Genomic DNA, 22327 nt, shown 5'->3' with positions numbered 1-22327 from the left:
ATGTTGAAGTGCACATTAAGTTTAAAAAAGGGGAAAGCCAGAACATCTTAAAATGGCTGTAGTGCAACCCTTTGTTGTGCACGTTCCACTAATCTTGTGGGGGAGAGATGTGTTAAGTGCAATGGGAATAGGCATTGGAACCATGAACGATGGGCATTTTTTGTCAGGGGCACCGCAGGAAAGCACCCAACCATACCTTTAACATTGAAATCAGATACTTCGGTATGGGTTGAACAGTCGCCCCCATCTAGTGAAAAATTGGGTGCATTGCAAAAGTTAGTGGAGGAGCAAATAGATCAAGGGCATATAGTCCCATTTAATAGTCCTTGGAACACACCCGTATTTGTGATAAAAAAGATATCTGGAAAATGGTGTTTATTACATGACTCTTCTAGACAAACTACAAGAGGCCTTAAATAAGCAGCCAGGCAATATTGCCACTAGAGAAGCTTTGCTTAAACAATTAGCTTTAGCAATTGCAAAAACGGACTTAGTGCAATGTTAATTGCATGATCACCTGCCACAAAGATTGTTTGTTTTACCAGAATTGACTGATGCCAACTTTACGAGAGCAATACAAGTAATGGCTTGGATGCCTGTGCCTCCTTGGTTTGTACCAAAGGGCACTAGAATTACTCAGCTGATTTGTTTTTCAGCAATTGTACCCCATGCAGCAAATCGCATATGGGGAGACGAAGGCTTTGGCTCGACTGACCAGTCCATGATTCTATAGATGCAGAAACTAAAAAAATCATGACCGACGTTAACCTGCAAAGTACAACACTCACAGAGCAATGAAGAACAGTATTTTACCAGAATTGAAATACCTGTTAGATAATCGATACAAGCCTTATTAGATAATGCATGTGCATATTTTAAGTGTTGGATGTGCCTGGTACCGTATATAGTTTAAGTATCCATAACACTGAAAAATTGTGGATCCAATAGTGAACAATTCATGCTGTTATTATCGAGTAGTCATAACCAACATTGTATGAGTGTATTGAGCTAGCTTTGAAATGAGTGGTCGTGTGTGTGTGTTTGAAGCGCTTCAAACATTTGTAAGGCTTACAAATTGGTTTTGATAAATCTTAGAAATACATCTCTGGGACCTTTCAATTTCAAATGTCCACTAAGCCAGCAAACAGATAGATTTACCTGGGACCTTTTGAAGTGAAATGCTGCAGAGGGTAAAATTTTAAAATACCTAGCTAAAAAAAAAAAAAGGGAAAAAGAGAGAGAGAAAAAAAAAATGAAAAAAACCCAGCCTTGCAGCTGTGTGTGTGAGCGCCTCCCTCTTCTCCTCCCTTTCTCCCTGAATGTGAAGGTTTATTATCCCTTTTCAGCTTCTTTGCCAAAGTCCAGAGGAGTTAACCGTGTTATCTCTCAAGGGGAATGCCAATTTGTGAGAACACTCTGCATTCCAGCGTCCCTTATCAGATCAGCAACTGCTGGACCCTGGCACAGAAAAAGTGAATGGGGTTTTAGCCAGATACTAATGAAAGTATAGTTTTAAGGGCCCAAAAAGGAGTATGCCAATCATAGAATCATAGAATAACCAGGTTGGAAAAGACCCACTGGATCATAGAGTCCAACCATTCTTATCAAACACTAAACCATGCCCCTTCTTACCTCGTCCACCCGTGCCTTAAACACCTCCAGGGAAGGTGACTCCACCACCTCCCTGGGCAGCCTGTGCCAGTGCCCAATGACCCTTTCTGTGAAAAAATTTTTCCTCATGTCCAGCCTAAACCTCCCCTGGTGGAGCTTGAGGCCATTTCATCTTGTCCTGTCCCCTGTCACTTGGGAGAAGAGGCCAGCACCCTCCTCTCCACAACCTCCTTCCATGTAGTTGTAGAGAGCCATGAGATCTCCCCTCAGCCTCCTCTTCTCCAGGCTAAACAACCCCAGCTCTCTCAGCCATTCCTCATAAGGCCTGTTCTCCAGCCCCCTCACCAGCTTCGTTGCTCTTCTCTGGACTCACTCCAGAACCTCAACATCCTTCTTGTGGTGAGGGGCCCAGAACTGAAGGTGTGGTCTCACCAGTGCCAAGTACAGAGGGAGAATAACCTCCCTGGACCTGCTGGCCACACTGTTTCTGATACAAGCCAAGATGCCATTGGCCTACTTGGCCACCTGGGCACACTGCTGGCTCATGTCCAGTCGGCTGTCAACCAACACCCCCAGGTCCCTCTCCTCCAGGCAGCTTTCTAGACAGACTTCTCCTAGTCTGTAGCACTGCACAGGGTTGTTGTGCCCCAAGTGCAGGACCCGGCATTTGGCCTTGTTAAACCTCATGCCATTAGTCTCAGCCCAGACGTCCAGCCTGTTCAGATCCCTTTGCAGAGCCTCCCTACCCTCCAGCAGATCAACACTTCCACCCAGCTTAGTGTCGTCTGCAAACTTACTTGGGATGTACTCAATGCCTTCATCCGGGTCATCGTCAAAGACATTGAACAGGGCTGGACCCAGCACTGAGCCCTGGGGAACCCCACTTGTCACTGGCCTCCAGCTGGATTTCACACCATTTCCCACCACTCTCTGGGCCCGGCCATTCAACCAGTTTTCCACCCAGGAGAGTGTGCGCCTGTCCAGGCCAGAGGCTGACAGTTTCTCAAGCAGAATACTGTGAGAAACTGTGTCAAAGGCTTTACTGAAGTCCAGGAAGACCACATCCACTATACCCTCTGAGATTAAGAGACCGCAAAGGAATAGAATGCCCAATTAATAACCTTTTTTACAGCATAGAACTAATAGTGGAATTATATGCAGTGCTAAAGCCTTTGAATGGCATCATGGTCCCTTTAATTTAGTTACAGATTCACAAAATGTAGCCAGAGTAGTGCAGTGTATAGGAAGAGGATGGTTAAAACAGGTAACCAACGAGCGCTTGTTTTTAATGTTAAAGCAGTTATGGTTTCAAGTCACAACTAGAAAAGCAGAATTTTACATGATGCACATTCGGAGTCACACATCACTTCCAGGATTTATATTCGAAGGGAACAGAATAGCAGACAGGCTGACAGCAGGGGCGATCCAAGGCCCACTACCAAACATTATTCAATAAGTACTAATGTCACATAATTTTTATCACCAGTCTGCCAAGGCAATTTAACATTTCATTAGAATTAGCCCGGAACATAATAAAAATGTGCCCAGATTGTCAACAAATAACACCATTACAGCCTGGAGGAGCCAACCCAAGGGGATTAAGCACTTGACAGATTTGGAAAATAGATATTACACACATACCCAAATTTGGAAGATTGAGATATGGACTTGTTTCGTTTGACAGGTATTCAAATGTGATATGGGGAAGAGCATATACAGGGGAATCTTCAAAGGAAATAGTGAAGCATTTTGTCAAGGCATTTACAGCCTTGGGAATTCTCACACAGGTGAAAACAGACAATGGGCCAGGACATGTAAGTGACCCACTTAAGAAGTTTTTTCAAACCTGGGGAGTAACACATGCACAAGGACAGGAGATAGTAGAGCGAGCTTATCAGATGCTGAAAAGTATATTATTAAAAGCAAAAAGGGGGAATGAATGGTGAAACACCACAGAACAGATTAGGGAAGGCACTGTATGTACTGAATTACTTAAATGTGCAAGAAGATCAGGGAACAGAACAATCACCTATAGTAAAGCATTTTTTCATCTTTACAAACAGAGGGTCAGCAGCTCAACAAAGAAGGAGCCAAGGTATAATTAAAATCTTTGGAATCAGGCCAATGGGAAGGACCATATCAGTTAATAACATGAGGTTGAGGATATGCTTGTGTTTCTATAGGTCAAGGACCCAAGTGGATGCCAGCACGGTGTGTCTGTCCGTATTTAAGCAGAGATGGTAATTATGACGAAAATGACAGCGATACTAACATGGAGAGCAATAATGCTGAGTCTTTATTGGCACTCATGGATGGGACAAGAAGTTTGAAGATGAAGGATGGTTGAAAAACTTCTTATAAGGATTTTTAGGTTGGAAAACTTGTTTAGTGGATAAGGATTGACGAGCTAGCTAAAGGCTTTAATCAAAATCGCTTTTCTTTGCATTAGTATATTTCTGTGTATCTGCAGTAAGATATTTCTATGCCTAATCATGTGTTTATCACGTTTTCCATCAAAGGTACAATGAGTAATTGATAGTCCTTCGAAGGCTGTGATGATTGTAAACAAAGAAGGGGGAGATGCGGGCATAAAAGATTCCACTGTCGCGCGTATGCCGGGACAAGCAACTGATGCCTTGGCATACCTGAGATATTAGCAGCAAGCACCGAGCAAACGGCCGATGTTCTCATGCTTGCTAGCTTATTGAGACCTTGGAATCTTTACTAAGACCTGTGAGTTAATAAGAAAAAAATGCATTAGACGGAAAACATGAAGATAAGGGGCACATCGGTGGTTGGACTCTCACTCTAGCTGTGGGATTCTTAGAAGTGGAAATTCACTGAGGTAGCTGCTAGCTGGGTAGAGAAACACTATATAAGGCTTTATATCCGCACAATAAAGTGATCTCATTTGTCACCTCAGGACGGGGTCCGTGCCTCAATCACTACACAGAAGGACCTGGACAGGCTGGAGAAGTGGGTTTGTCAGAACTTCATGAGGTTCAACAAGGGCAAGTGCAAGGTCCTACAACTGGGTCAGGACAATCCCCATTTTCAGTACACGATGGGGGTTAACATGATTGAGAGCAGCCCTGCAGAGAAGAACTTGGGGGTGCTGGTCGATGAGAAGCTCGACATGAGCCGGCAGCATGCGCTTGCAGCCCAGAAGGCCAACCATGTCCTTGGCTGCATCAAAAGAAGCATGGCCAGCAGGTCGAGGGAGGTGATTCTGCCTCTCTACTCCTCTCTTGTGAGACTTCACCTGGAGTACTGTGTCCAGTTCTGGAATCCTCAGCATAAGAAGGATATGGAGCTGTTGGAATGGGTCCAGGGGAGGGCTACAAAGATGATCCAATGGCTGGAGCACCTTTGCTATGAAGACAGGCTGAGAGAGTTGGGCTTGTTCAGCCTGGAGAAGAGAAGGCTCCAAGGAGATGTTATAGCGCCCTTCCAATACCAGAAAGGAGCCTACAAGAAAGCTGGAGAGGGACTATTCATAAAGGCTTGTGATGATAGGACAAGGGGGAAGGGGTATAAACTGGAGAAGGGCAGGTTTAGACTAGACATTAGGAAGAATTTCTTCATCATGAGAGTGGTGAGGCACTGTTACAGGTTGCCCAGGGAGGTTGTGGATGCCTCATCCCTGGAGGTTTTTAAGGACAGGTTGGATGGGGCCTTGGGTAACTCGATCTAGTGGGCTGCCCCTGCCCATGGCAGGAGGGTTAGAACTAGATGATCTTTAAGGTCCCTTCCAACCCTAACTATTCTATGATTCTATGTTTACATTGCCATTCCACATCCTGTGATGAGACATTGGTTAATGTTTTACCTAATGTTTCTGATTGCTGCTCTCTTCATTGGATCTACTTGTAGCATATGTTTCAAAAGACTAATTACAGATGGGTTCAGGTACTGAGGGGTGTAAAAGATACCATTGCATATCTTCTTTAGAAAGGTTGGCACGTGATCATCATCAAATGGAAGTGTTCCACATAACAAAACATAGAGAATAACCCCACTGCTCCAAATATCTACTTCTGGACCTGCATATAATCTGGTAAAAAATTAGCTAGTAGCAGTTTGTGCTTAATACATTTGCATAGATTTTTTTTTCTACTTTCTTATATTGCATCGCATTAATTAAGAGTGTATGAACTTGGGACAACTAATCTGCAATTACTATATCATTTCAGTGCTATGCTTCCCTTGAACTCTAGCATCTCTCCCTTTCAAATATGTAACAAAAGCTAGGGCACAAATTTTCTTCTCTGTTGTATAAAAATAATCCACAGATACAATTTAAGACAGCGGTAAACTGCAAGAAACTTGTACCTACTACCAAGAAAACCCATGTCATACATTGTTGTCAGTATTTGAGTAGAATCTATGCAATTGTCTATCCTCCAGATCTTGGAGGCTGAGAAGTTTAAGACAAGTCCATATAGCTGAACTTCTATGCTAATGTCTGAATAAATCATACACTTGGTCTCCAGTCAACAAGAGATACTAGGGTAGGTAGCTAAAAGCAGCAGATCTGACGATCACAGAGCCCAAAAAAGAGGAGGGAGGAGTTAAGTTCAGACTGAATATCTATTCTGCAGCAGATATTTTACTGCTACTCAACTCCACAGCAGACTTTGCCCATATTTCTATCTGTACCTCTACTTCCAAGATCTGAGCTGTGAGTAAGATTTTTTTAAACCAATTCAGGCACACTGTACCTACTTGATTTGAGACATCAGACATCACCTCTACCTTATAGGAGGTGTTCAAAGCTAGTTCAAAGCCTTAAACACTTATGAAAAATTATCAAGGCGATTAAGAGTTCACAGCCCACAGTTTCTCAGCATCAAGCCTGTCAATAGCACTAGTTTAAGTAGCCCTTAGAATTACGCAGCAAAATGACTAAAGTACATACATACACGTATCCAATAGAAAAAACCCCTACCTTCCTGAAATTACTACTGGTGCAGCATAGTTAGGGGAACCACAGCTTGTTCTTAAAAATTCTCCATCTGACATCGTATTTGACAGACCTGAAAGTGTGTAAGAATAACTACTAAAGATTCAGACAGTAAAATGATTTCACACTGCATCTACCACCCAGAACAAATCACTAGTAATTCAAATTAGGAAGTTCACTAATTTATCTCAGTAAGCAAGCAACATAATTTGAAATTATTGAAATTTTTATGAGAATGCCACATGATCCTGCATTTAGTTTACCAGAAATTTGAATAACATAAGTCCAAGACAAAAAACAGTCCATTTTTGATTACACAGGCATGACAGAAAACAAATTTGCTCTAAGAGAGCAGCATAGCAAGTTGGGATTTTGGTCATTAATAAAAAAGTATCTTAAAAACCATATTCACTTCTAAACACCAAAATGGAAGATGCTACCACAGAATTGCCTAAATTCTTTAAGAGGTTATATAGAATAAGGGAACTGAGGATCACATGCAGCTTTGCAACAATTTAGACACCTATACTGCTTCAACTGGTTCCTGAATCACTGCAGTTTAGTACAGCTCGATTTTTAAATACTGTTGGTGATTAAAATGTACTTTAGAACTAGGCCATCTTCATTCACCATCCCTCAACATACCCTATGATCAGTAAAGAATTACCACTTTTAGAATAGCTGTGGAAAATCTCTTCTAGTTTTCTCAGTGAAGGCTGCATAATCAAGATTACTACAGGTCAGAGAACTCAGTCTCTGAGATGGAATTATGTCCTTCTACTGGAGGGGTAGAGAGGGGAAGAATATGAAAGAATACAGTTTGGCTATTTTTCATACTGTAATATACAAAAGTTTTAAAGTTCTTGTTTAATAAGACTGTCATGATACTCAAGTTACAGGAAGATATTTTATAAGTTACTGTACTTCATTTCTTCATCAGGTAAGCCATTTCACCCAAAGCATTTTCTATTTCTACACTTGAGAAATGGCTATGAATCCCAGCATCCACATACTTGAACACCATACTTTTAATATTTACTTAGAATACTCATCATTACCTAGCATCTTTCAGAGACCTCCAAGTGCTTTATAAACAAGGGCAGGTGGTATCTACAACACTTACAAGAGATATCGTGTTGATATAGCAGTATGGATATCTTACCATGCTTATATGGTCAGGTTTCCCAATTCAGATAGTTCCGAGAACTAGTTACCAGCCTTCTCAGCAGCTGTATTAAACAGCTAGTATTAGGTTGGTGCAAAAACCCTGTGAGGAATACAGAGAAATTGCCCGAGCAGCTACGGATCAGGTTAGGAAAGCTAAAGCCCAGATAGAATTAAATCTGGCCAAGGATGTCAAGGACAAGAAAAGCTTCTTCAGATACATTGGTGATAAAAGGAAGACCAGGGAGAATGTGGGCCTTCTCTAGAAGGAAATGGAAGATCTGGTTGCCCAGGAAATGGAGAAAGCTGAGGTAACTCAACAACTTCTTTGCCTCAGACTTCACTGGTTAGACTACAACCAGTTGAGGTCCAATATTGAAGCAGACCAACACAAAACAACTTGAGAGGTTGCAGAAGAACTAAATGTTGACCATTCAACAGTTGTTCAACATTTGCAGCAAATTAGAAAAATCAGAAAAGCTCAACAAATGGGTGCCGCATGAGCTGAACGAAAATAAAAATACAAACAAACCCATTATGAAGTCTGCTCTGCGCTGCTTCTGCTCAACAAAACCAATCCATTTCTTGATTGCATTGTGACGTGATAAAAAATGGATTCTATACAAGATTGGATGGTGTTCCATGCAGTGGCTGGACCAAGGTGAAGCACCAAGCACTTCCCCAAACTGAAGCTGCATCAAAAGAAGGTTATGGTCACTGTTTGGTGGTTGGCATGTGGAATCCACTACAACTTCTTGAATCCTGGTGAAGCCACCACAGCAGAGAAGCATTGCCAGGAAATTGACAAAGCACACCAAGAACTGTAACATTTACATCCAACATTGGTCAATCAAAAAGGACCAATTATTTTCCATAACAATGCCCAACCGCGTGCCTCTCAAATGACTCAGCAGAAGCTGCACAAACTGAGCTAAAAACTACCTCACCCAGCTTCCTCACCAGACCTCTCTCCCACCGATTACCACATTTTCAAGCACCTCAACAACTTCCTGCAAGAGAAGGTTTGCCACAACCAAGCTACAACACAAAACGCCTTTGAAGAATTCATCAGATCCAGGACTCCAGAATTCTATGCTACTGGAACACACAGACTTGTTTCTTATTGGCAAAAATGCATAGATTCTAACGGTTCTTATTTCAATCAATAAATTTCATTCTAAGCTGAGATATGCTGCTTTAAAGTTGATGGGTAAAAACAGCACTTATTTTTGCACCAACCTAATATAAACTATTTGTTAGGCAGCCATACGGCAAAAAGCACAGGAGTTTACAGAATTAACTGTTCTTATCTTACCTTTTATGCTTTAATCACTTTTTTTCAACCATATCTTTAGAGTTCAAATGAATTTATAGTAGCTTCATAGGAAGAGTAGTCTATTTTACTGAAGCTATGTGGTTCTTAAGTATGATGAACTGTCCTTGCACTGTACTTCCAAGAGAGCTAAGCGTCTGCATTTTACAGATGGAGAAATAGTCAATAAGAGAGTCAATTTTGAAGTGACAAGGTGGGGAACTAAGTCTACTTAGCATTTCAGAGAAAATATTGCTAAGCAAGACCAAACAGGGCAATTCACAATTTCACCGAGTCATGGAAAATACCTGACTTGAAGGGGAAGCTTTAGAGCATAACAAATTCTATACATGTGCAAGAACACCATTTTGTTTTACATTCATACTCTTCAGGTTTTCTTGTATTATGCCCCACCATCAGGATATTCAAGTATACACTTTTTTTTAAATACTCCCCATAGTAATTAACAGGATCTAAATATAACCACAAACGTGATCAGATATAAAACAGTAATGCTTACCGAAATCAGCTATCTTGGCATTCATGTGTGCATCAAGCAGCACATTTTCAGGCTTCAGATCTTTATGTACTGCCATATGCCTGTGACAGTAATCCACACCAGAAAGGATTTGCTGGAATAGATGTCTACTTTCCTTCTCATCAAGCTAAGACAAAGATTTTAAATATTATGAGACAGTGGAAGACAACTGTTTTCCTCTATATGAATTAAAAGAAAATTTCCCATGGCCTAAAGTTATCATTCATAGTTTTGATACTTTATACAGCAGATGATCAGAACTTGTAGCAGAAAGCTTCATAGCTTACATCATTTTGTTTGTACCACAGCTCTAAAATGACTAAACCAAAACAATATCTACCAGCTCAAGAGTGAGTCTATGCACTCAGTAAAAGACACTGATTAAATTTAGTTTAAACCAGTTGTGCAAAGAGTCAGATAGAAGTATACTTTAAAAAAATTTCAGCCAATTTACAACTACTGGAATTATAATATTTTTTAGAAGCTATTTCTTCTCCTTTTGCTACGTGATGCCATCATTGCAAAGACCAATAGGGAATTTGTATTTGCCATCAGGAAGATTGGTCTTCATACTTGTGGGGGACTATTCTTATATACTTAGAATAATGACATACTGGTTATTATATTTTTATCACCACACTTCTAAGTTTGAAATAAGCTTTGAGATTTTGAAATAACTAGTTTATGGCCAAACTCCCGACTTGAGACTGATATGTTTTCTACAGATCCTTACCTAAAAGTGTTGACCTGCTGGAGGGTAGGGAGGCTCTGCAAAGGGATCTGAACAGGCTGGACCGCTGGGCTGAGACCAATGGCATGAGGTTTAACAAGGCCAAATGCAAAGGTCCTGCACTTGGGGTACAACAACCCTGTTCAGTGCTACAGACTAGGGTAAGTCTGTCCAGAAAGCTGCCTGGAGGAGAAGGCCCTGGAGGTGTTGGTTGTCAGCCATCTGAACATGAGCCAGCAGTGTGCTCAGGTGGCCAAGAAGGCCAATGGCATCTTGGCTTGTATCAGAAACTACGTGACCAGCAGGTCCAGAGAGGTTATTCTCCCTCTGTACTCAGCACTGGTGAGACCGCACCTCAAATACTGTGTTCATTTCTGGGCCCCTCACCACAAGAAGGATGTTGAGGCTCTGGAGCGAGTCCAGAGAAGAGCAACAAAGCTGGTGAAGGGGCTGGAGAACTAGTCTTATGAGGAGCGGCTGAGAGAGCTGGGGTTGTTTAGCCTGGAGAAGAGGAGGCTGAGGGGAGACCTCATTGCTCTCTATAACTGCCTGAAAGGAGGTTGTAGAGAGGAGGGTGCTGGCCTTTTCTCCCAAGTGACAGGGGACAGGACTAGAAGGAATGGCCTCAAGCTCTGCCAGGGGAGATTTAGGCTGGACATTAGGAAAAAATTCTTCACAGAAAGGGTCATTGGGCACTGGAACTGGCTGCCCAGGGAGGTGGTTGAGTCACCTTCCCTGGAGGTATTTAAATGACAGGTGGACGAGGTGCTGAGAGGCATGGTTTAGTGTTTGATAGGAATGGTTGGACTCGATGATCCTGTAGGTCATTTCCAACCTATTGATTCTGTGATTTGTGCTGAAAACAGTGTTGATAATGCAGATATGTTTTAGCTTTGCTGAACAGTGCTTACACAGAGTCAAGGCCTTTCCTGTTTTTCACACCACCCCACCAGTGAGTAGGCTGGGAGTGAACAAGAAGTTGGGAGGGGACACAGTTAGGACAGCTGACCCCAACCAACCAAAGGGATATTCTATACCATATGATGTCATGTTCAGCAATGAAAGCTAGAAGGAAGGTGGGGGTGGCATTCAGAGTTATGGCATTTTTCTTCCCAAGTAACTGCTGCACATGATGAAACACTGTTCTGCTGGAAATGGCTAAACATCTGCCTGCTGATGGGAAGTAGTGAATTAAGTCGTTATTTTGCTTTTCATGTGTCCACGGCTTTTGCTTTCCGTAATAAACTATCTTTATCTCAACCCATGATTTTTCTCACTTTTACCCTTCTGATTCTCTCCTCCATCCCACTGTGGGAGAGTGAGCAAGAGGCTTTGTAGTGCTTAGCTACCTACCACGCTTAACCCATGACAGCTTTCCTCCCACAGCAGTAGGCATGCATTGTGGGGATCTGTGGAAAAGTTTATTTAATTAAATATTTTAGATCATTTGATCGCAAACTTAGAAATGCATTGTTATAAAAGTCAAATAATCTTAGATTATATTTAACAAGAAGAGTATTTCTCAGCTGTATCAATACCTCCCCTATTCTTATCACCTACAAAAGCAGTGATTCAGGTTTCTGACTCTGCTTGCTATAAATCTCCTTCAGCAGCAGATCTACACCTATTGTAGCAGTCTAGCCTCACATGGCTCATCCCATTCTGGTCTTATCCATGAAAGTCTCTCAACTTCTCTTTCTTCTTTCCAAACTGTGCTTATACTAGTATACAAATGCATATATAAAGTGGTGTAGGGTTGTTGCCTTTTTTGTTGAAAACCATTTTGATGAATTGTTCCAATGTACTTCGAATATTCCACAAATCACATACATTGGAAATATTTACTGTTCCATATTTTGAAAAGCTAATAGCCTCTACAGTGTTCTTTAGCCATTCATAGAGATATCAAGTGAAACATCTGAAGACATTAGTAAATGTCTTCATTTACTAATGAATGACTCTGTTGATGTTGTGACTCATACTGGGCTGTCCAGGGGTTGCCAGGGAGACCCTATACCTCCCTTTAAAATTTGTGGATTCCCCTTGGGCAAAAATTAAGGTGAAGTGACACCAAGTCATCAATTTAAAATAAATTTATTTACACAGGTGAGATCTTGTTAAATCTGTAGCAAGGAAAAAAGAAAGAAAGGAGGGGAGAAAAGGTAAGAGAGAAAAGACTATGATACCACCACCCCAGGTTCCAGCGTTGTCTTCCAGGATCCCAGAAAGACAGATGCACAGGTGCACTATCTTGAGAGTGTTATTTATAGACTAAGGGAGGAGATTTTGGTGCACTTGCACAGTGCCCCTTCTGGAAAGCTCTGGAAGTTCTGTAAATGAATCTGGGGTCTTTGGGGGTCTTTAATGGTCTTCTTGCTCTCTCTACTGGCAGGATTGAGGTATGAACTTCCTTAGAGCCTTCTCTTCTCCAGGCTAAACAAGCCCAACTCTCTCAGCCTGTCCTCGTATGGAAGGTGCTCCAGCCCTTGGATCATCCTTGTAGCCCTCCTCTGGACCCATTCCAACAGCTCCATATCCTTCTTATGTTGAAGATTCCAGAACTGGACACAGTACTCCAGGTGGGGTCTCACAAGAGAGGAACAGAGGGACAGAATCACTTCCCTCGACCTGCAGACCAGGATACAGTTGGCCTTCTGGGCTGCGAGAACACACTGCCGGCTCATCTTGAGCTTCTCATTGACCAGCACCCCCAAGTCCTTCTCTGCAGGGCTGCTCTCAATCATGTCATCCCCCATCCTGTACTGAAAACGGGGATTGCCTCGACCCAGGTGTAGGACCTTGCACTTGGTCCAGTTGAACCTCGTGAGGTTCTCAGAGGTCCATTTCTCCAGCTTGTCCAGGTCCCTCTGAATGACATCTCGTCCTTCCAGTGTGGCAACTGCACCACTCAGCTTGGTGTTACCTGCAAACATGCTGAGGGTGCACTCAGTCTCACTGTCAGTATAATTGATGCGGATATTAAACAGCACCAGTCCCAGTATGAACCCCTGAGGGACACCGCTAAACATGGATCTCCATCTGTATTTGAGCCATTGACCACTACTCTCTGAGTGCAACCATCCAACCAGTTTCTTATCCACCAAATAGTCCACCCATCAAATTCATATCTCTCCAATTTAGAGAGAAGGATGTTGTGTCAAAGGCTTTACTGAAGTCTAGATAGATCCCATCCGTCGGTTTACCCGTGTCCACTGCTGCAGTTACCCCATCATAGAAAGCCACTAAGTTGGTCATACAGTATTTGCCCCTGGTGAAGCCATGCTGGCTGCCATTAATCACCTCCATGTCCTCCATGTGCTTTAGCATGGCTTCTAGGAGGATCCATCCCATGATCTTCCCAGGCACAGAGGTGAGGCTGACAGGTCGGTAGTTCCCAGGGTCGTCTTTTCTGCCCTTTTAAAAAATGGGTGCAACATTACCCTTCTTCCAGTCACCAGGGGCTTCTCCTGATTCCCATGACTTTTCAAATATCATGGAGAGTGGTTTGGCAACCACATCAGCCAATTCCCTCAGGAGTCTGGGATGCATCTCATCAGGTCCCATAGACTTATAAATGTTCAGGTTCTTCAGGTGGTCATGAACCTGATCCTCCTCTACAGTGGGAGGGGGTTTATCCCCCTGGTCACCATCTTGTTGTCCCATAACCCAGGAGGGATGAGGAGAGCAGTTATCAGTGAAGACTGAGGCAAAAACGTTGTTGAGTACCTCAGCTTTCTCCTCATCTGTTGATACGTGATCACCATTTCCAACCATCAGTGGGGGTACGTTCTCTTTGACCTTCCTCTTTTGATTGACGTACCTGTAGAAGCCCTTCTTGTTAGTCTTCACTTCCCTTGCCAAGTTCAGCTCCAGCTGCTCCTTGGCCTTCCTGACTTCATCCCTACACAACCAGGCAGTATCCCTATACATGTCTCAGGTTACCCGTCCCTGCTTGCACTGCCTGTGTAGTTGCCTGTTCTTCTTCACTTTAACCAGCAGGTCTCGACTCAGCCGTGCCAGTCTCTTCCCTTCCCTGCCTGATTTTCTACATAGAGGGACTGAGAGCTCTTGTGCTTTATGGAAAGCATCCTTGAATATTTGCCAGCTCTGTTCTGTTCCCTTGTCTCAGAGGACCACGTCCCAGGGTATCCTACTGAGTAATACCTTGAAGGGATAGAAGTCTGCTTTCCTGAAATTTAGTGTCCTGACTATACTCTTCACCTGTCCCATATCCCTCAGGACCTTGAACTCCACCAGTGCGTGATCACTGCAACCCAGGCTGCCTCCGATCCTAATATCACTGATGAGTTCACTTGTACTGGTGACCATAAAGTCCAGTATTGCATCTCCTTGGGTGGGGGTCTCTATCAGCTGGACTAGGAAATTATCTTCAACGCACTCCAGGAGTCTCCTGGATTGCCTACAGCTTGCTGTGATAATTTTCCAGCATTTGTCGGGGTGGTTGAAGTCCCCAAGTAGGATGAGAGCTTGCAAGCCTGAAGCCTCCTGTAGTTGGAGGAAGAAGACTTCATCGGTCGGTTCCCCTTGATTGGATGGCCTGTAGTATACACCAACTACAAGGTTCCCATTGTTTTTTCTGTCCTTAATTTTGACCCACAAGCTCTCAACCTATTCGTGGCTACTCTTCAACGACAGCTCTTCACATTCTATCCCCTTCCTGAGATAGAGGGCAACACCTCCACCCCTCCTTCCAGGTCTGTGCCTTCTGAACAGCCTGTAGGCATCAATAGCCACACTCCAGTCATGGGATTCGTCCCATCACGTTTCCGTGATGGCAACTAGATCATAGCTTTCCAGTAGCATGGTAGCCTCCAGCTCTTCCTGCTTGTTACCTAAGCTTTGTGTGTTAGTGTAAAGGCAGTTCAGCTGGGCTGCCGATTGCATCACCTTCCCAGTGGACCCTTTATTACCTACAAGGTGTTTTAGGGAAGTGTCCTCCCTAACACCTGACCCCTGCCACCCGTCTTCCCACCATTTGTTACAGGCTGGCTTGATGTTATCCCCCCTCTCCCTTCATATCTAGTTTAAAGCCCTGTCTACACCTTTTGAGAGAGTCTGGGGCTACAGAGAGAAGCCTCTCCAGTGAACAAACTGGGTAGATGAGAGGGCATTTCAAGAGAAGCTTAGGCTTTAATTGTTTGGTAAAATTATTTATTTAAAGGAGGAGGTAAAAAACAGACGTTATGTAGAGACTAACCCCTTTCTTCTTCTTTTCCGTGCTATTAATTTCTCCTGCCTTGAGACTTTCTTCTTCTCAGAGTACAATAGTTAAGAAAATTAAGAGGCCATTCAGCCAGTGCAAGTGTGGTTGCAATTAAGTTCTTCAGAGTAAAATGCCTTTTCATAAAGCTCTGTAAGCAAGCACTCTGGGAAAGTGAATTGAAAGACTTTTATGTCTAGTCCTATTTAAGGTATGTAATAGCTAGAAATGGTACCTAGTCTTTTCTGTTCCTCATTACTTTGTTTTTTTCTATGTGCTCTTCAGTGCATTTGCTGAATACCTTCTAGACAGACATTTTTCTGTCATCTACTCTCTAAGGAAAAAAAATACTGTATTTTTCTTTTGGTTTAGAAGAGAGGATTCATTGGCTTGATTTCTTTTTTTCTTGGCTTTGTATGTGTTGCATGTTTAACATGTAATGTTGTCAGATAGTTATGCTAGCAAAAGCAAAAATCCAAGCATTGACCTGACTGAAATGGGACATGAAAATGATAGTGCTGGACTGAGTGTGCATTTAGTATTTTCTTATCCACAAGCAAGCAAACACAAATAAATAAAAAAATAAAACCCTTCTGATCCTCCCTGCCTTGTTAATACCTTCTGTCCTATCTATGATACAGGATACACACTGTGTGTTTTTTCAACACGTTAGATGATGTGGAATTAAAAGTGACAACCATTTTAAATCCAGCAACTGTTGCTGTTACCTGGGGCAACATGACTGTCTAGAAACAACTGAACAGGTGTATGCAAGTAGAGCCGATCTGAAAGATACACCTTTAGAGTCGACTGAATTAAATTTGTATGTGGACGGAAGTAGCCAGATAATCAGTGGAACCCAAAGAGCTGGATATGTGCTGGTCTCTAGTGAGGGTGAGGTTGAGGCAAAGGCACTTCCTGCAAATACTTCTTCCTAAAAAGCAGCATTAATAACCCTAATAAGAGTGGTGTGGTACATGTGCATGGTGCTCTCTGGAGAGAAAGAGGGTTATTATCAGCGCAAGGTTCACCAGTAAAGTATGGAGAATTGATAAAGAAATGATTACAGGTTATCAATTTGCCAAAACAAGTGGCTATTATGCACTATAAGGTTCATCAAAGCGGAAATACCCTTGAAGTGGTGGGAAATTGGCGAGCAGATTTGGCTGCCAAAAAGTCAGTGGAAGAATCAATTTTAGGCATGTGACTTGAGAAAAATCCTGAGATGAAGAACTATTAGAAGCAGAACAAAGTTCAGAATGATAGTGGATTACTGAAGATGAAAAAATAATCATCCCTGTGAATCTAATGAAGGAGACAGTGGGAAAACAGCATAAGGAAACACACCAGACAATAGAAGCTCTATTGGACAATACCAAATTATATGCCTTGAGTGTAGGAATGGCAGGAATTTCAAAAAGTATAGTGAAGAAATGTGAAATCTGCCAATGGAATAATCCTCATGCTCAGCCAAGGCCTCCACCCGGAAAGAGAAAAAGAGGAAACACACCAGGTGATTATTGGCAAATAGACTTCTCTGGACTTCCCAGGCAGAACAGGAACAGATACTTGATTGTTTTGGTAGATACTTTTTCAGGATGGCCCAAAGTCTTCCCTTGTTGCACCAATCAAGCTAGGGAAGTGGTTAGGGTACTGTTAAATGAGATAATTCCCCATTCTGGAATCCCAATTGGGATGTCATCAGACAGAGAGCCTCAATTTATTGCTAAAATGATACAACAGTTAGCAAAGGCACTAGGAATTAGTTGGGACTTATATACTCTATGGAGACCCTTGGAAAGAATAAATCAGACTATTAAAAGACAAATATGCCAAGAAATCCATTTGAAGCAGCCAGATGTTTTGCCTCTAGCAAAGACACCAAAGTCTAATGAGGAAGTCAGCCCTTTTGACATTCTATAAGGGCGGCTCTTTAATTAAAGAACCAGGAATGACAGAAATAATGGGAAGGCAATGTGTTAAAGAATATATGATTGTTTTAGGAAAAGTTTTATCTTCCCTCAGAAGGTATTTGCAATTGAAAGCCCCTCTAGGACTGGACAGAGCAGTTCATCAACTCCATCCTGGAGACTGGGTTTAATGTGAAAACCTGGCATGAAGAACCTTTGAAAGAATGCTGGAAAGGACCTTTTCAAGTCCTGACAACATACACTGCTGTCAAACTGAGTGGAGTTGGGTCCTGGGTTCGTTATATCAGAATCAAGAGAGCATCGCGCCTGAGAACTGAGAAGTGGAACCACAATCTAATAATCTGTTGCAGTTAAGATTGAAACCTAAAAGCATATGAATTGCTCTTGGAATTCAGTGGAAGCTTATACTGAAATATACTGTGATCAAAGTTATGTTATTATTCCCTTGGCATGGATCTCTGGAGTACCTGGACATTCGAGAGCTGCAGAAGCAGCAACAAAAACACTGAAACCTGGAGTACGACTGGTAAGGCAAAAACAATGTCCGATTGTTTTGGAAGCTAATATAGGGTTAGAACCCTTAATTGAAAATTTCTTGACTTATGAACTATTGCAAGAATGTCAGTCAGAGTATAATACCACAATTTTACCTGTAAAGAAATGTCATTCAAATGAATATCATTTGGTTCAGATCTTGGTTCAGTGAAGTGCTTAAATATATGCCTCACATAGTGTTTGGCTGTGGGATCTGCGCTGTGGGTGCCGCTGCCAGTCAGTAAAAGCAGAGGCTCATGGTGTGGCTACAGCAATGAGTGGCAGGAGAAGAGATGTCTTGTATCGTCCACATTGGGTAGGCAGCAGCTCCTGTACCCTGGTGCAGCTTGGCCCATCCCCAAACATTTAGTGTAGGTGCTATTCCCTGGCCAACACCTGCCTTCAGTAGGCACTACTAGAGACATGAGCCATGAGCAGCAAGAAGGACCGTTTGGGCAATGCATCACCTATGCTGGCACAAAGACATCATGTCTGATTATGCCAATAGGTGTGCTTTCTTTGCCCTTTCCCCCACCTTTGCCAGAGAGGTGCAAGTCTATGCATTAAAATAACAATAATGAGAGTATAAGACTGTTTTCCCACTGATAGAAGTGCTGAATTAGACAACACATGAACAAAAGTGGCAGTGCTGCAGATGGAAATCTTGTGAGGAATCAGTGTTCTGCCCTAATAGCAATCAGATGGTTAACTTATCTTATATTTCATTCTCCAGTCAACTCTTCTCCAACTGTAATTCCAACTTAATGACTGATATCTAATGTTTTGTTAATTTTGAATTTTTTTTGATTGCGTCAGTACAAATGGCCAGCTATCATTGGGGAAAATTAGAAAATTTTCTCTTGCCTCACATTTAATTAACCTGCCCTCTGCCCTCTGACACTTATGCCTCCAAGAATTTCCTTTCTGAGGATCAGGCAATTTACTTTTTCCCTTTCTGGAGAGAAAGGTGTATTTAAAATATGACGCTCTCAAACTGTGTGTTCTCAAGCATGTCCAGCCAAAAGATGCAAGTCACTGAGGCCTCATGGCACAACACGGTTTGGGAGATCATTAAGACGTAGTAGCCAAGCCTAAAGCAAGCAATTATCTGCAACAGTGGTCTTGGGTACAAGTACCAGAAACTACTTCTACAGCTGTGCCTAAGCATAAAAACTTTGCAATGGGCCAGATTTCAAGAAGGCAGTCCTCTTTCTTTTTCCCTCCCTCTCCTTTCCTTTTTCTTTATCCTTGAGAAAGGCAATCCTTAAACACAGAGATAAAGGGTAGTGGACCAGTGCCCTCTGAGGTGAAGGCCTAATATAGTTTCTGACTGTCTAACTGTCCTAGTTATCAATGTGTTGTTGAAAGCAGAGCACGTGGAGGGAAATAAGTAGATGATTTATTTGTATGAAGAGGATTAATATGGGTCACTGCACTTGACAGGACAAAAATATAAATCCGTAACTTCAGATCTGTGAAAGCACCAATGAAAAAAATAACTGACCAAAGTAAACTTGTCAGTGAAAATCTCTGTTCCTGCATGCTATGGGAAGTGTGTTGCTGATTTAGGAAGTTTGCACAAGATGCAGCTGAGTGCACGAGGGTGTGGTAGTCCAAGGTACAGCACGTGGCTCCTCCTGGAGAGAAGGCTCATGGAAGGGGATAGATATCTGGCCTCCTTGCTGTCCCATTTGTGTGGCGATGTGTAGCTTCATATGTTTATTGGGACTGAGACTCGAAAGGGCACCAGTAGAGGGAGCTTTTCCCCTTGTTCCAATGTACTCCCCTCTGCTCCCACCAAAATGCTTCTGCATACCAATGCCCTGTGTTATCACTTCTAGAGAGAAACACTGTCTGAAAAACGTGCAGTTAACTTTCAGAAAATGCAGTTACTTAGGTGAGGCTAGGCTGAAAATTTAGAGAACTGATTCTACTTTAGCTCAAACCAGGACACAAATTGTCAGATCAGTTTCCATATGGAAATCACAGAGTCTCAGTACAATATGGTCATTGATGCACTGTGGTGTTAGCAATTGGCACCTGTTGGTCTTCAACCTTCAGCAATCCCACAGCAGAAGGGTTCTCTGTAAGACCAGGCAAGGTAGACAGCTGTTTAATATTCTCTGTCTCTACAGCTGCTCTACCAAAGGCCCACTTAGATTCTTTTGGTTATAAGAGATTTAGGTCTACCTCTGAGAAATCAAGAAGATCTGTGGGATCAAAATGTGAATTTCACTTTGATTCAGGAAACAATGAAAATAGCAAACAAATCTGTTGGGTATGTACCCACTTTCCTGAGCATTCAAACAAAGGTTTCCCTATATTTGGGATCTCTATAGAGGCAAACAAAACATGGAGAAATTTTTGGAAGGATAATACATTTCAGTATGATACAAAGATTGAAGGATATGAATGGGACATTACTGCCCTAAATATGGGGGAGCATGTAAAATGTAGTCAGGGGTGTAATCCACCTCAAGGAACAGGAAAAACAGATTGTCTAAATGATGTCATTTTTGTGGGAGATGAAACTGAATGTTATAATAAAATAGGAACTCAGACTGTGGGATCAGCAGTCACCATGGGAACCCCTTTTGCAGTGAAGAGTTGAAGAGCCTGCTCTGGACAAATCGGGAGTCCTATGCAGTGTGTCCACTCATAGGTGGGGTCTCCAAAGATCATTGCAAAGTGTCCAGCTTTTATACCATTAAACAAACAACTTGCATAACTCTAAAAACGCGGAGTTTCTGGTCCCACTTCCTCATTGCACCTCCTCCTGGAGTGTGGCCAAGGCCACAAGAGAGGAGATAAGGAAGCAGCTGTATATCTCTTACATTTAAACTAAGGGGGTTGTTGAGGTGCAGCATTCCTACATAGCTGTTCTCTTTTCACACAGTGCTCATGCTTGTGCTGATTGGTCAGCCAGGATGTTGATGGTCTTTTTCTCATCCTATGTATGCTGGAGAAGCTACAATTAAAGTGGCACAGCCCAATTCTACTGATAATGCCAAGTTTGATACACTTTCTCACACTCTCTGTATTAAGAATAGCACAGCACAATTCTACTGATAATGGCAATGTGAGAGGTTACAGACTGAACAGTACACATGTCAATGTAATACAAATCACCCATGGATCACCTACATTGTTTTAAGCCTGTTGATCAGGCCCTGTTGCTTCAGGAAGTGTGGTTGGAAAGTTGTCCAGCAGAAAAGGACCTAGGGGTGCTGATCAACAGCCAGCTGAATATGGGCCAGCAGTGTGCCCAGGTGGCCAAGAAGGCCAATAGCGTTCTGGTTTGTTTCTCCTGTTTGAGCTTTGATCTCTAGATCAATGCCTCTTGTTCTTGTGGGAGACTTCAATCTTCCTGAGATCTGCTGGAAGTACAATAGAGCAGAAAGGAAGCAGTCTAGGAGGTTCCTGGAGTGCGTGGAAGACAACTTCCTTGCACAGCTGGTGAATGAACCAACAAGGGAGGGTGCCCTCCTGGACCTGCTGTTTGTGAACAGAGAAGGCCTTGTGGGGGATGTGGCAGTAGGTGGACGCCTAGGACAAAGTGACCATGAGATGATAGGGTTTTCTGTTCTAGGTGAAGTGAAGAGGGGGGTTTGCAGGACAGTCGCATTAAACTTCCAGAGGGCAGACTCTGGACTGTTCAGAAGGCTGGTTGGCAGAGTCCCATGGGAGACAGTCCTTAAGGGCAAGGGAGCCCACGAGGGCTGGGAGCTCTTCAAAAAGGAAATCCTAGCAGCTCAGGAGAAAGCCATCCCCATGTTCTGGAAAAAAAGCCGTCAGGGGAGAAAAACAGCTTGGTTGAGCAGGGAGATATTGAGAGACATCAAAAAGAAATGTTTATGAGCTTTGGAAGAAGGGACAGGCATCTTGGGTGGACTACAGGAGGGAAGCGAGATTGTGTAGAGAAAAAATCAGGAGGGATAAGGCCCAACTAGAAATCAGATTGGTGAAGTCGGTGAAAGATAATAAAAAATCTTTCTACAAATATATTACCAATCAAAGGAGGACTAGGGAGACCATACAGTCCCTATTGGATGCAGAAGGAACAACAGTGACAGGGGATGAGGAAAAGGCTGAGGTACTTAATGCCTTCTTTGCCTCAGTCTTCAATTGTAAGGAAAGTTGTTCCCTCTGTGTACAAACTCAGGAGTCAGAGGAGCAGAATGAGGCTCCCATGATCCAAGAGAAGGTGGTTAGAGACTTGCTTGCTCAGCTAGACACACAAAAGTCTATGGGGCTGGATGGGATCCACCCAAGAGTATTAAAGGAGCTGGCGGATGTGCTGGCCAAACCCCTTTCCATCATCTT

The sequence above is a fragment of the Phaenicophaeus curvirostris genome (assembly GCF_032191515.1).
Source record: "Phaenicophaeus curvirostris isolate KB17595 chromosome W unlocalized genomic scaffold, BPBGC_Pcur_1.0 scaffold_35, whole genome shotgun sequence".
Lineage (NCBI taxonomy): Eukaryota > Metazoa > Chordata > Aves > Cuculiformes > Cuculidae > Phaenicophaeus > Phaenicophaeus curvirostris.
The sequence above is the reverse complement of the archived record's forward strand: the minus strand, read 5'-3'. Positions refer to the sequence as shown.